The following is a 9,858-nucleotide window of genomic DNA, read 5'->3' on the forward strand; positions in this document are numbered from 1 at the left end:
GTGAATTAACGGCATCAATATGTGAGAAAGTAGAAAAGGCTAGGACGGAATTGGATCAAGCTGAAGAAATGATAGCTGCATTTCTTGACTGGCAAGATACTGACCAGGGACAAGCGGTGAATTCACCAAGAATTTTAGAGTCACATAAAGATATATTATTTACAGAATGGCAGTCCCAGTTAATGAAAGCAGAGAGGGCAGTTTCAAGGTGCAAATCAACTACAAGCAATTTGGTTGAATTAGTTAATAACACTCTCTACTTGTCAAACATGATTTCCCAATGCACACCAGGAAAATTGACAGCGATGAAAACATTGGAGCAGTCATGTTATCCAGATCTAGAGGAAAAGGGGAGATTAATTGCTGGAATTAACAGTTTAACATGGGACACCTATTGGTTCTTCTTGGTAAAACCACACACTCAAAGAGCCGCCCTCAAGTGCCTTACAGATGCAATCGGGTATATCATCCCCGATATTCAGGATGCCACCTATGCCGCTCAGCTTAGCTCTCGCCTCAACAGACCACCCGAAGTGGAGCCGATGCTCGCGATAAGTCAGCTCAGATTTAAAGGCAAACAACCTACTTGATGATTCATGCCGCCGACTGCCAGGTTGCTGAGGAAAATATGATCAAAATTAATTGATACCAATTAAGTAGGATTTCAGTTTCATAGATAGTTAGCTTAATTAGGTATTTATAGACCCTTTCATGTTTTTAGAAAGGGTCGTAAAGTTTTGTATTTGACTTAAAGACTGAAGTTGCACTATTGTGCTTCAGCCATATTCTTTTATGAAACTGGACCAGTCATTCTAATTTTGACAAGGAAGCTTTTATGCAAATGTGCACTACTGTCTTTGTTTGAAAGTATTTTTGCGTTGGAAGAAGAATCTCAAATAGCGATTGATATTGGGAGTGTTTAGCAGCTCATATGGTACTATTATCTATGTCTGAATCCATTCTTTTCATATGAATTGTTATTTGATTGCCTTTGCTATTATCGAATATATGTATGTGTTTTAACAACATTTCTTTATTCCCTCCACTATTGGATGTTTATGGGATGCTTTTCCTTTGATCATATATATATCGATGATATATATAGTGTAGCAATATTGCGCTAATCCCTTTGTTTAACGATTTAAGCAGAGTAATTCTGAATGAATAAAAGTCCATGTTTATTGAATAGAGTCATCTACATGCCTGTTTATAAACATAGATCATCAAGCGCTACACTTTAAAAAATACAATAGTTCCCAGGATTAGTAGTAGTTCTTTTATTTCACTGATAGATTAAGTTATTCGCTTATCATTAGATTAGTCAACCAATCATCCATTCATCCCGTTTATCCATTACTGGGAAACTGGTCCCATTATCCCCAGTCGGAGCCACCATTCCAAATGGAAAAGGAGCTGTACTAAGGTCCGGACCGGGTGGTTATCCCCCAATGTTGATACAACGATTTTCAGGGCATCAACATTTTTGGCGCTAGAAGGAGGGCCTCAACTGTGAATGGCAAGCAAACCCAAATCTACAGGCCATTCTAAGAGTAATTCTCCCTCCGTATCACCTCGTACTTCCCAATTGCATGCTGGTTCTCCAGTATCCAAACAAGAAGAAGAGGAATCAACTACCACTGCTCAAACCTGTCATACTCCAGAACAATTAAGTCTCGAATCCCTTGAAGTCCAGTCTCTTATCCACAAACTTCAGAGCTTCTCGATTTCACCACAGAAATCTGAGGTATCACAAAGCAGTGTGACTTCGCAGTTTAATTTATCTCACCCTCTCACCAGACTTCAGAGCGAAAAGCTCGGTATTGAACCCACTGAGTTCCCTTTACCCAAAAGGAAAAAGGCGAAGAAATATACTGAAGGATCTGACAGTGAAGAGCTTTCATCCACATCCTCCATCTCACTTTCCCCTGTGCGAAGTCAACCATCCACTCCCCCATTACATATTGTTGTTCATCAGGGATTAGGAGCTTTAACATCCCAACCTGCTCACTCTGCAATATCATTTCCTTCCCAGACATTTGGAATTTCAACAGTAGTATCATCTACTACTGCTGTTATAATGGCAGATCCATGGACCAGGCCTGGTGCAGTCAACATGCCTGCACCATTGCATGCATTACCTGATGCTCCTGAAAAATGGCTACCTAAGTTTAACCCAGATGATGGGACCCAAGCTGAAGAACATATTAATAACTTCATGTTGGCAGTCAACTTGAAAGGAGTAACAGAACAAGATGTTGTTGTTAGACTTTTCCCTTATACCTTGCAAGGATCAGCAGGATCCTGGTATTTTTCTTTACCCTCTGGTTCCATTACCAGTTGGAACACTTGCCAAGAGCAGTTTCTTACTAAGTATGGAGATGATAGGTCTTTGGCTACACTAATAAATGATCTCTCCAATCTTAGGATAGAGCATAGGGAACCGATTAAGGAATTTAACGCCCGATTCAATAAACTCTTGAATAAAATCCCAACGGCCTCCAAACCAAGTGAGCAAATTCGAAGCGAATGGTATATAACCGCCCTACCTGCCAATATAGCTATTTTTGTAGACAGGGCTGGGAAACCTACTTTAGCTGAAAACATGAAAGAAGCACTTGCTGTGGAGAAACGCATTAATGCTCTAGAAAAGAAAGCTGCTCTGGAAGACAGAAAAGCCAAAAAAGTTTCTTTTAAAGATGATTCAAGGAAGAAAACCCCAAAAGATCCATATGACATGGAGGGTCTGCAAAAGGTCCTCAAGACTTTGTCAAACGAAATGGTTGAAATCAAAAAACAGGTAGCCGAAACCTCAACCAAAAGACCCTTTAGAAATTATAAGAAAACTGAATCAAAACCACCAAATGTTATATCAAATGCAGATTCAGATCTTGAAGAAGGAGAAGAAGAAACAATTACACCTACTGATGAAGAAGAGGAAGTTGTTGAATGTCATGGAATGTGGGATTTCATACTGCCTAACTCCGATACAGATAATGAAGAAGAAGCATTTCCTGTCACTACTAGGAGTAAAAGTACCTCCGAACCTGTTCAGGCAACTTCAAAGAAAAGGAGTGCAGGTGCTGCTACAACAAAGGAAAAAGTATCTACAAAGAAGCCACCTGCAGCAGTTCCTCAAAACCAACCTTCAACCTCAAATACTCCTTCAACATCTAAAACTCTGGGAGTATCCGATTCGATGGATTACAATATTGTTGATGATATGAAGAAAACTAAGGCAAACATTACTATGTTTGAACTTAGCAAATTAAAACATCAGCAGAAATTGCTTCTCAAAGAATTAAATGTTTTTCCCACTTCACCTCTTCCCAGTGCCAAAGCTGCTAACGATACAGGTCAACCACCTTCTGGTATGGTTGAAGCTACTGATGCAGTCCTAATAGGAGATAGATCAAACTCTCATACTCCACCTTTCCTTCTAACCTATGAGATCTACAATAGAAACCTGCACAACTGTTTGATTGACTCAGGGGCATCTTCTAACATAATGCCAGCTTCAGTTTGTTCCAAACTGAACATTGAACCCCAGAAGTCTGCTATTCATATTGTACAGTTGGACAGGACCAAAGTACAGGTTTTGGGAGAGATTAATTCCGTAACTATCAGGTTATCTGCTGATCCCAGAATAGTACAAAGGATTGATATCCTAATAGCTGACATACCTGAATTTTACGGTTTAATCTTGAGTAGGGATTGGTCTGAGAAACTACATGGGTATATTTCTACTGATTGGTCACATATGTGGCTTCCCTATAAGGGTAAGCCAAATCAAATAAGGATCGATCGAGAAAAACATATGACCCATACAGTTACTGAGTTTGAGCAAGAAAACCAACCAATAGCATTTAATAACAACATTTTGGGGAATTATTCATCAGAGTCATTCTTTGGCAACTTCGCTGCCCAGCCATCTCCTTTCTCAGTAAACCATTTTGCATCTCAGATTGAAAATTTTTCACAAACAGATAGGTCAAGATGTTTCAATGGTACTGAGAAAACTGTAAATAAAATTGTTAATACTTCTTTATTTTGGTCGTTATATTTCGATGGGTCCAAATCTAGTGAGGGCTCAGGAGCAGGATGTATTTTGATTAGCCCACAAGGGGAAAAAACAATGTTGTCCTGTAGGTTAGAATTTGAATGCACAAATAACACAGCAGAGTATGAAGCCTTAGTCCAAGGACTATATAAAGCCATTGGCCTTAAGGTCCAATATTTGAAAGTGTTCGGAGATTCTGAAATTATTATCAAACAGGTAAGGAATACAATTCATTGTCTATCCACCCATCTCAAGCATTATCAATCACTGACGCAGGAACTTACCTCCCACTTTTTGGCATTCAATATTTCTTCTATTCCCAAGTCTCAAAATTCAGCAGCTGACCTGCTAGCCAATGTTGCCTCCAAGCTCCTACCTTCCGATGACTATAGCCCAGATAGATTTTCAGTAGAGTTGCTTTTTAGGCCATCAATTCCTGACAATGTCACGAATTGGAGAGTGCTCAACCATGATGAAGACATTTTACAGTTCTTAACTTCCGAAAAGTCCTATGATGATCAAATCATCGAGGAAAACGAGCATGACCTTCAAATGAGAGGTAAACCTGAGGAAAACTCAATCCCTAAGCCTGTGGTAAAGCTTGAGGATCTTTATGATATTAAAGACAGGTTTAAACCTGTGACTAATGCAAAGCTCCAAAGTTCTACCCTAAGGTTTGAGTTGATAAATCTTGGCACTGAGCAAACTCCTCAAAACATTAATTTAGGATTAGGACTTTCCTTGGAAGAGAAGGAGGCATTCATTAAACTGTTAAGAAAAAATAAACAGGTTTTTGCTTGGAAGTATGATGATTTAAAGACATATGATACATCCATCATCCAGCATACCATTCCAATGCTTCCCGATCAGAAACCAATTCAGCAGAAGTTGAGGAAAATACATCCGAACTTAGAGAGTCAAATAAAATCTGAACTTAACAAACTCTTGAAAGCCAAGATTATTTTTCCCGTTCGGCACTCAAACTGGGTCTCCAATATGGTGCCAGTCAGAAAGAAAAATGGCGACATTAGGATTTGTATTGATTTCAGAAATTTGAACAAGGCGAGCTTAAAAGATAATTTCCCATTACCTACTATGGAGCAGATACTCCAATCAGTAGCAGGCTCTGAGTTAATGTCCTTTCTAGACGGTTTCTCAGGATATAACCAAGTTCTGGTCCATCCTGATGACCAGCTTAAAACCACATTCAGAACAAAATGGGGAACATATGCGTATCAGAAAATGCCTTTCGGACTTATTAATGCAGGAGCGACGTTCCAAAGAGCGATGGATATAGCTTTTAAAGGGTTGATTAATAGAACAGTAGTCGTCTATCTAGACGATATTACTGTATTTTCTAAGGAGAAGTCCAATCATTTGCATGATCTAAATCAAATCTTTCAACGCTGCAAAAGATATGGTATTTCTCTTAACCCTAAAAAATCTTTCTTCGCTCTTGACCAAGGAAAGCTCTTAGGCTTTATTGTGTCTAAAGATGGCATTTATATTGATCCTGACCGGATCAAAGAAATCTCTGAAATCCCTTTCCCTCATAATAAAAAATCCATGCAGTCATTTTTAGGCCAAATCAATTTTGTCAAAAGATTTGTTCCAGATTTTTCTCAAATTATTTTGCCACTTCAAACTATGATTAAGAAAAATTCAGTCTTTAAGTGGGGATCAGCAGAAAAGGAAGCGTTTGATTTAATCAAGCAATCAATAATCAATGCCCCAGCCTTAAATACTCCTAATTTTTCTAATCATTTTACATTGTATACTATCGCATCCAACTTGTCTTATGCAGCAGTACTCACGCAGCTCAATGATCACAATGTGGAAGCACCCATTTCATTTTATAGTTCAAATCTTCAGGGTGCTGAATTGAATTACTCCGAAGTAGAAAAACAAGCCTTTGCTGTATATAAAGCTGTCAAACATTACAGACCCTTCCTTTTAAAAGCCCACACAAAAGTTATAGTTCCTTTCCCTGCAGTAAGGCAACTATTGATCCAAAGGGAACTAGGTGAAAAAAGGGCAAATTGGGTTACAGCACTTCAAGAATATGACTTAGAAATTAAACCAGCAAAGATTGTTAGAGGCCAAGGTTTTTGCAGGTTATTGGCAGGAGCATCCAACATTCCAGAATCAAGTGATACAGATCAAACCGAAGAAATCAACCAGATAAGTATTACTGGTTCTGAGTCACAATATGCTGACTTAATCTTTTATTTGAAAAATGGATATGCACCTCCTAACCTGTCTTACAAAAACAAAAGGGCCATTAGATTGAAAGCAAAAAATTTCACAATTATTGATGATGTGCTTTTTAGGCAAAATTATGATTCAATCTTATTAAGATGCCTAGAAAAACCTGAAGCACAAAAGGTTTTGCAGGAATTACATGATGGACCAGCAGGAGGACATTTTGGAGCTGACACAACAGCCCATAAAATCATTCATGCTGGCTATTATTGGCCCACCCTGTTTAGAGATGCTCATGAATATGTAAGGAAATGCCAAAATTGTCAAACTTCTAGTGGAAGACAAAGAAAATCAGCTTTTCCTTTGCAGCCGGTCAACATTGAACAACCATTTGAGCAATGGGGATTGGATATCATTGGGGAAATTACTCTGCATTCTTCCAAACAGCATAAGTATATCCTTACTGCTACTGATTATTTTACTAAGTGGGTTGAAGCAATTCCTTTGAAGACAACAAATTCTGAGGCAATCATTGAGTTTATAGATCAATTCATCATTACCAGGTTTGGTGTCCCAAATGCTCTTGTTTTTGATAATGCATCTTACTTTTCAGGCAATGCTATGTTTGATTTCGCTATTAAAAGAGGATTTAAATTAAAATATTCCGCTAATTACTATCCTCAGGGTAATGGTTTAGCAGAGTCTACAAATAAAAATCTGATTAAAATTATTAAGCGAACTATCGAACAGAACCATAAAACATGGCACAAATCCTTAATATTCGCACTATGGGCTGATAGGATAACACAGAAGGCTTCCATAGGATCTTCTCCGTTTAACCTTGTGTATGGAAAAGAAGCAGTGTTACCAACAAATCTTGTTCTTCCTTCTCTAGCCTTAGTCTAGTTTATTGAGGAAAGCCCTTCTTCTTCTATTCAACTTAGACATGACCAAATTCTAAAATTAGAAGAGGAAAGGGAAAAAGCCAAGGTTATTCATGCAAAACATCAGCAAATCATCAAGTCATCCTTTGATTCAGTCTCATCCGGTTCAAAACAATTTCAAGTCGGTGATTTAGTTCTGAAATGGGACAAAGCCCATGAGGACAAGGGAAAACACACCAAGTTCCAGAAGATGTGGCTTGGGCCATTTCAGATCTGTGAGAAGATAGGCCATTCGACCTTCATATTACAAGATTTATCAGGTTTGAGAGATTCTCTCCCTGTTAATGGCCTTATCTTAAAGAAATTCTTTAATTGAGGAGGTAACCCCTTCTCCTTTTTTTAGTTTAATAGAGTTTTGTAGTTTGTAGGACCATTAGAAAATAAAGTTGTAAGGTATCTTCCATTGACCTTTGCTGTATTTGAAAGTTGTTCCACAGAAGTAGTGTGGATATTTACTTTTAAATAATAGAAGTCTTACATAAGAGGGATAATTTCTAGGAAACTAGGTATAATTGCATTCCAAAATCACAATTTAATTTTTGTGAACCCTTCTCAAAGTTTAGAAGTATTGTAAATCATTTTATGTTTTCAGATTGGCCACAAAAGGGTTATCAATATCAAAACAGAAACTAATCCAACTTCAGCATCTTTAACTCTTACCTTGTCATCCATTTACTCTTAAGGAGAAAATTGTCCATCCCATTCACCAAAGTTTATGGTTACTCAGAGTGTAATTCTAAAATATCTGATGTAAAAGATAAGGGGTCTTATTACAAGCCTGCTTACCATGTTCATAGGGAAATAGTTTAACCGACATTACCAATACTGCATACCAAAACAGGGTAATGGCTTAGAATTATAAGACAAGGGGTCTCATCACGAGCCAGCTTGTTCGGTTAGATTACTACCAGTGAATGGCATTGTCAATAGCTGGCCACCAAACCAGGACAATGGCTTTTTATCTTAGCAATAACAGAAAAAGAAAGGAAATACAAAATGTGAAAACATGTTTTGAATTCATTCTGTTAATCACACTCTTAAATGGATGGGACTATGGACAATAATATGGTTTAAAGGTATCCCTGTCGAAACTATGAACGTTTGCTGGCAGCAGAGGCTCTACCTATGACAAAGGAGTCAATTTTAAAAAGCTGATTTGGAAAGGTTCTCTGTTTTATCATTATAAACCAATAAACGCCAATTTAAAACTTAGAATGTATCTAATTTTAAACAAGAGAGGAAATTAACAAAGATAGATTCATTTTATTTAGAATGCATATATACCTAGTTATATTAGAATTTTCCCCTTTAATGAGAACTCTATTTTGAAAAAGTTTAAGTATTTCCATACTTTTCAGAGATAACTGTTTCTTCCAGCGAATCGCCAATTGTTGTGCTCTACAACAACCCCCCATTTCATATCATTATTTATTTAGGAAAACTATCATATGAAATGGGTCCCTTTAGTTTTGATTGGTATCAACATTGTATTATTCAAAAAAGGTCCGAAAACAAAATGAAGAACATTATGAAAACCTTTTTTGATAAACCCATTTTGATCTTAATAATACAAATAATCAATCTTTTATCATTGCGATAAAGCGATCGCAAGATCGCATATCGCAATGACATAGGAAGCATACTTTAACGGCCCATTGGTTTTCCCCGATGCGATATCGCTATCGGCGATCGGCAATATACTATGCACGTTCTTAAAGCACCCCAGGTAATTCACCCCGATGCGATCCGATATCGCTATCGGCGATCGGCGATATGCTATCCATGTTTTCATAGAGTGCCCATACTCCCGATGCGATGCGATATCGCTATCGGCGATCGGGGATTTCAAAAGGTGTCAACATAAGGAGTTAAGTTTTCCCCGACGCCCGATTGCGATAAAGCCAAAAGCGCAAATTTCAAAAAAGCCGTTAAAACGGAGGGATATTACGATCAATTCATATTAAAAGCTTGATCTGTCGAACAATGATTTACCTGCGTTCAACCGCCAAAACATCCAAGGCACGCTTAAATAAATCATTCGGCCGATTAATGATATGATGGGCATTTAAAGGATTGGCAGGTTTTAAACGGCCATTTAATGTAATAGTAAGTCCTAAAATCTTCCCATAGATTGTATCCGCGGCCACTTTAAAAGTTAATCCCTCATCACGCATTGATCAATATATCTTTCTCATATTGGATTTTCATTACCAATTCTCTGTGTTACGTTTATTTTCACTCCTGTGCAGAATTCATCCAAAGCAGAAAACTCAAGCAGAATGGGGAAGAAATCTAAGAAAACCACAGTCGCTTCCGCTGCGCCAGCCACAGGACAAGCCGTCGCTGATCCAACAAATAAAAAGAAAGGATTGATATCTGATACTACATGTTCTGGTCTCGGCAAAACTACTTGGCAAAGTACCTACAATTTGATTGAAGCCGAAGAACCTGAAGTGACAACAGTACAAGCCTCTGCAAATTCAACTCGGAAATCTGATGGTACTTTGAAGGACTTAGCTGACTCCTTCCTTCATCGGATAGCAGCTTGGGAACAAATTCTTCTGTATACGGATGTAGTGCGGTGGGCAATTGAGGAAATCCTAATCATGGACAGAACCTTCTGCACCAGAGACGGGAGAATTTTCGGGTCATTCA

The sequence above is a fragment of the Pinus tabuliformis genome, chromosome 5_2 (genome assembly GCF_031772625.1).
Source record: "Pinus tabuliformis cultivar Carrire ecotype Pingquan chromosome 5_2, CPIR1, whole genome shotgun sequence".
NCBI lineage: Eukaryota > Viridiplantae > Streptophyta > Pinopsida > Pinales > Pinaceae > Pinus > Pinus tabuliformis.